The sequence below is a fragment of the Ovis aries genome, chromosome 9, assembly GCF_016772045.2.
Source record: "Ovis aries strain OAR_USU_Benz2616 breed Rambouillet chromosome 9, ARS-UI_Ramb_v3.0, whole genome shotgun sequence".
NCBI lineage: Eukaryota > Metazoa > Chordata > Mammalia > Artiodactyla > Bovidae > Ovis > Ovis aries.
The window spans coordinates 38,805,355-38,811,354 of NC_056062.1; positions in this window are offsets into that span (position 1 = coordinate 38,805,355).

A 6,000-nucleotide genomic window follows, 5' to 3' on the forward strand; every position below is an offset into this window, starting at 1 on the left:
CCTTGGACTTTCCAGCCTCCAGAGCTGAGGGAAACAAATGTGTGCTGTTGATAAGCCATTCAGTCTATGGTGTTCTGTGACCAAAGCCCAAGTTAAGACAGACTTCCATTTGCTAAATGGGTCTGGAGAAACTGCAACACTGTAAAATGTTCTCCAAACTTTTCTGACATAAAATTTTGCCCCTCAGATTGCCCTGTGATATATTAGATTTCCGTGAGAAATGTTTCAGAACACCCTGAATCTTAAAATTATTAGTCATTTTTATTATTCTACAATTGCATAAATGGATCATTAAGTTGGCATTACCTGAAGCAGAACCAATGAAGCCAAATTAGACCCCCAAATCATATTGAATATTATGGCTGACTTAGATTAATGTATAAAGCTTTTCTCTAACCTGGATAAATTTTAATAAATACCCTATTGTAGAGTTCCATGATCACCAAGGAATTCACTGCAACTTTTTGATAACTAAACAATTCATCATGATAAGAAATGCCTGTGTGGAAGCTCCCATTTTATTGTCACTTATGTAGAAAAATAAATTGGCATTGTATACTATAATACTGTGTCCAGTGAAGTTCTAACTCATAAAGAAATTCAGGGCATTAGGAAGCTTAACCAGTTGCCATATCCTTGTGCTCAGTCTCCCAGTAGGGTCCGACTCTTTGTGACCCCATGGACTGTAGCCTGCCAGGCTCCTCTGTTCATTGAATTCTCCAGGTAAGAATATTGGAGTGGGTTGCCATTCTCTTCTCCAGGGGATCTTCCTGACTGGGAGATTGAATCCACGTCTCCTCAGGCAGATTCTTTACCACCAGCGCCACCTGGGAATGCTTTATCCTGGGAAGACGTATCCTTATAGTGTTTCAAATGGGAAATAAAATTGACTGTTGAAGGCAGTGAACGTCTTCTGAACTTGAAATACTTTGGACTATCGACTATCCACAAGACCCTCTGCTGAATGCAGTAGCTTGCCCCCAGGTGAATACCTGATTGCCTCAGAGGCTGCTCCCTGTCTGTGCCTCCCTTCTAAGTTGATGGTGGGGTGGTTACATAGTTTAGCGGCAGCACCTATTTCAATGGGGCCATTACAGCCATCAAATACACACGCCCCAGGGTCACAAAACTTTCCTTTAACCTATCCCCCGAGAGAATGCCTCTACTTAAGGAGAAAATTCAGGCTGCAGAGGAATACTAGAAAAAAAGACTAGAACATTCATGTATTTAAAATTTTGTACCAAGATACATATTTTACTGAAGAAATTCAATTTGAGACAAAGAGGCTTTGGATATTTGTTCACATATAAATGAACATCTCGATTGTTTTTTCTCTTCACCCCAAAATTATGCCATTGTGTGGCCAAGCCTGTAGAGACATCCTTGGGAATCTAGATTTCAAATATTTTGACTCAGATCCAGTCATTGGTTAAGATGAATTATGTTGTTGTCGTTGTTTAGTCACTAAATCATATGCAACTCTTTTGTGACTCCATGGACTGTAGCCTACCAGGCTCCTCGGTCTGTGGGATTTCCCAGATAAGAACACTGGAGTGGGTAGCTATTTCCTTCTCCAGGGGATCTTCCTGACCCAGGGATTGAACCTATATCACCTGCACCACTTGTTAAGTGGGTTCTTAACTGCTGAGCCACCAGCGAAGCCCAAAATGAATGATAACCGCAGTTCTTCACTGAAAGCTAGTTTTAATCAACAACAGGCTTTCCTGGTAGCTCAAATGGTAAAGAACCTACCTGCCAATGCAGGAGACACAAGAGATGCAGGTTCAATCCCTAGGTCGGGAAGATCCACTGGAGAAAGAAATGGCAACCTGCCCCAGTATTATTGCCTGGAAATTTCATGGACAGAGGAGCCTGGCAGGGTACAGCCCTTGGGGTTGCAAAGAGTCAGACACGACTGAGCTAATCAACAACAGACTAAAGGCGATATTTCATGGGATCAGGTGTTCTAATTTTCTAAGACCTTAGTGACTATTTATCCTCATATTTTATATTTGTGATAATTGTCTCTAACTCTCAGTAGGTTTCCTAATTAATATTCATGTTCTCTTCTGTGTCTTTGTATAAGTTCAGTCACCTTTATTGAGGGATAATTAACATGTTATAAAATACTCATATTTTAAAGATATAGTTCAGTGAGTTTTGACAAATGTACTCTTCTCTATAGCCAATATATAAGGCTTTATCGCTTCAGAAAATTCTCTTATGTACATTTCCAGTTAACCTCCCCCTACCTTCTGCACCAGGCAATCACAAATCTGATTTTAATAACTCTATGTTAGTTTTGACTGTTTTTGTACTTCATATTAATGAAATTTTCCTATAAATTTATTCTGCCCCATATCCCACCACTGTGATTAGAATGGATTTTTCATGACATGGCAACTGTTGGATATAGCCAAATCGGATCTTTCTTTCCTTTGGATTTGCCTCCTAAGAATGTAATCTATGTGTTCCAAATGCCTTACTAAGAGAACATCAGATTTAGCATGTTGTCAAAAGTTATATATATAGGTTATAAATCACCTAGCAATTTTCTCTCTGTCTTCCTTTCCAAAATTTTATAAAACTTCCACTTCTCAACCAGAAGAGATATTTACAGTAAGCATTTGCAATCTGTCTAAATATGTAATAGTGCTGTGTTTTTTATCATAATTTTAATCATTTTTTAGCCTGACTTACCCCCCAAAGCCCATGAAAACACTCATACCATGCCCCTATCTTCATATTTATGATAGTCCTTTATTTAAACCTGACGCTTTTCTCCCTTTGGCTCATTAGCCTATCTTTCTCACTTGTTTTTTGCTTTTTTCTCTTTTCTAGTTATACCAGTGGAATTTTAGTAACGTGTCTTCCTTAAGACAGAAGATTCTGAAACACAGTCATCATCTCCAGTTCTGATGAACACCTCAACAGTTTGCCTACATATACAAATAAGACACAAATTGTGTTTGAAGAAGAAAGAGGCAGAGGGAGGGAGAATGAAAAAGAGGTTTACTGCAGTGTGGATAGACTCTCCCAGGCCTGAACTATTTCAGAACTGGGGCTGGGAGGACAGGGGGGTACACACAAACAGCGATGTAAACACGGCTGTCAACAGTACCATCCAAAATCGTTCCCATATGGCAATGTGTGTTGACAAAGCAATCCTTGCTGAAGCAACTCAACATGAAATCACAGAAGGATGCTGCCAACATCGCACAGAACGCAATTGGCCTCCACAATTCAGGAAACAAAGAGACTCCCTGAGCACGTGAGAGAAAAATGAGATCTCTGCCTCTGATGATCTGCCTGGGAGCTGGACCACACCTAGGGCAGAAGGCTGAAACTACTGGGTGGACGTCCACATTTCAGAGACAGGAAGAATGTCAGGAAAGGCAAATAATGTTAGCCATTAATCATATTAATCATATTCTAGGCATTATGTAGGCAGCAATCCAGAAACATAAATCAGTGGATCAATAAACAAAGGCTCAGAAGAATGAATTAATTTTCCCATAGTCACCTGGCTGGTAGACGGCTAAGTTGGGGTTCAACCTGTATCAGCCCATCTTTCAAACCAGTCACCATTTGTGAATGTGTGTCATCCATCAAGCTCAATATCAGGTACTTTATATACAAAACCACTTGCTTCTCACCATAGGAGCTATTGCTATCTTTAGTTCACGTGAAAGGAAATGGAAGCTTGGAGAGGAGAAATAATGTTTGGGAAACCACTGGAAAATGGCCGAACAAGCCAATACCAAGTCTATGTGGCTGCAAAGCCTGAGTTCCTTCAAAAAAGCGTCATGTCAGAAATAGAGCCACAGATGTAGAAAACAAACTTATGGTTACCAGGGATATGGAGGGAGGGATAAATTGGGAAGTTGGGATTGACATGTACACACTACTATATATAAAGCAGATAACTAATAAGGACCTACTGTATAGCACAGGAAACTCTTTTCTAATGGCTTATATGTGAAAAGAATCTAAAAAAAGAGTAGATATATTATGTATAATTGATTCACTTTGCTGTACACCTGAAACTAACACATCATTGTAAATCAGCTATACTCCAATAAATTTTTTAATTAAAAAAACATGATGTCTCCCATATGGCTTACAGCCCTCTTTTCCTAAAGAACTTGGGAATTTTTACCACATAGAAAGTGAGTCCACTCTTAAAATCAAATATGAATGACTGTTTTCCAATCTTCACTTGCATCATACTATGAATCTAGAGATGAATTTACAAGTTTGTGACTACATGATTTATGTTCTACAAAAAGGGAAAAAAATCAGAGAATCACTGAGAAAGTTCTCCAACCTAGACTATTAGTCTCTGTTGCTATGTATAGAAAAGGAAGTAGATGTAATAACAATATTTTTCTAAGGTTTAGTTCCTACACAACAGAAGATACTCTCCAATCATGAACATAATTAAGAAGATAAAATTCTTCTTTTTCAAAATATAGATATTCGAGTCATCAACTGTGGCATTCAAAGCAGAAATAGCGAACATGTTCCTGTGTTAGTGTGTGTGCTCAGTTGCTCAGTCATGTTCCACTCTTTGAGACCCCATGGACTGTAGCCCACCAGGCTCCTCTGCCCATGGAATTTCCCAGGCAAGAATACTAGAGTGGGTTGCCATGCCCTCCTCCAGAGGATCTTCCCAACCCAAGGATCAAATCCCCTTCTCCTGCATTGGCGAGGTGGATTCTCTACCACTGCACTACCTGGGAAGACAAGCAAACATGGTTATCTATTTTTAAATACTTGAGTAGAGATTATTTTGCTAATGTACAATATTTATAACAACAATCAACAATAATCACTTTATAAAATGCTGAACTGGATTATGCTGTAATCTGGAAATGAACTGGAAATGAACTGGAAATGCTGTAATCTGAATTACAATATTCAGAAAATATTGTAATTACATGTAGAATTTCAAAGGGCCTTAACTAAGAAGAAAGGAGAAGTAAAATTTGAGCCTAATACTTTAAATCTAAGTCCCTTGATGACATTGCTTTCACCAAAATAAAATGCTAAACATGCATACTCTTTCCTCAGTAATATCCACTCTTAAGTGAGTTGTAGCGACACAGCCATGAGCTTGCTGAGAATCACAGTCATGCTGTACTTCTTTGCACATGTTCAGAATTGCGATCCTTAGCAGAGTCTGTGTTCCCGTGTGATTTTCAGTAAGGCACCTTAGCTCAAGTTATCAGAAACAGATGACAAATGGCTAAAAATATTTCTAAATAATGCTAAACCAGCAACAGGCCAGCTGAAGACCAGCTGACTCATCAAATTTGAGAAATCCTGCCAAGAAATACTAAAATAGTCTAACCTTTGGATCAACTATCTTGTAACGTTGCTTCCTCTGAACTAAGGCTCTTGTTGCACATAGGAGGACAGAAGACGGCCTCAGTCCTGGAGAAGCTCAAGGACACAGCATTCATATGGAACAGACTCAGGCCCTTTCCTGGCCTCCAGGCACTGGGAAGGACAGAATGGGATGGTGGATTAACCATCTGTGCCTAAACAGTGGCCCTTTAGTTTAGAATCTTAATTTTGCATGTGCATCACCCAAAACTTTGGCCCTAGTGTCAAAGTGTGATCCTTAGAATGAACTTGTCCCATCACTCCACGAAGTAGAGCTGGGAGAGGAGACTGAAACAGGGCTTTCTTTTATCATTTCATCATCGGGCACTGAGAGATGGGAAGACAGCTGATCATAGACAGACAACAACAACAAAAAAGAACCGGAAGCTCTCAGACTGGACTCATAGCTGGACCAACTAAACAGGCAGAACAATAGGACTGTGTACAAATAAGCAATGTGAAAGGACAACTCCACTAAAAATGGGGATGGGGGAGGGAAAGAGAGACAACTCTACCCCGTAATGATTTTCCCCAGCTGACAAGCCAGATTCCACACGATATGCTAGCACTTTGCAAACCAAGGTCTCCAGTGGTTGTTACTAATAATGATAC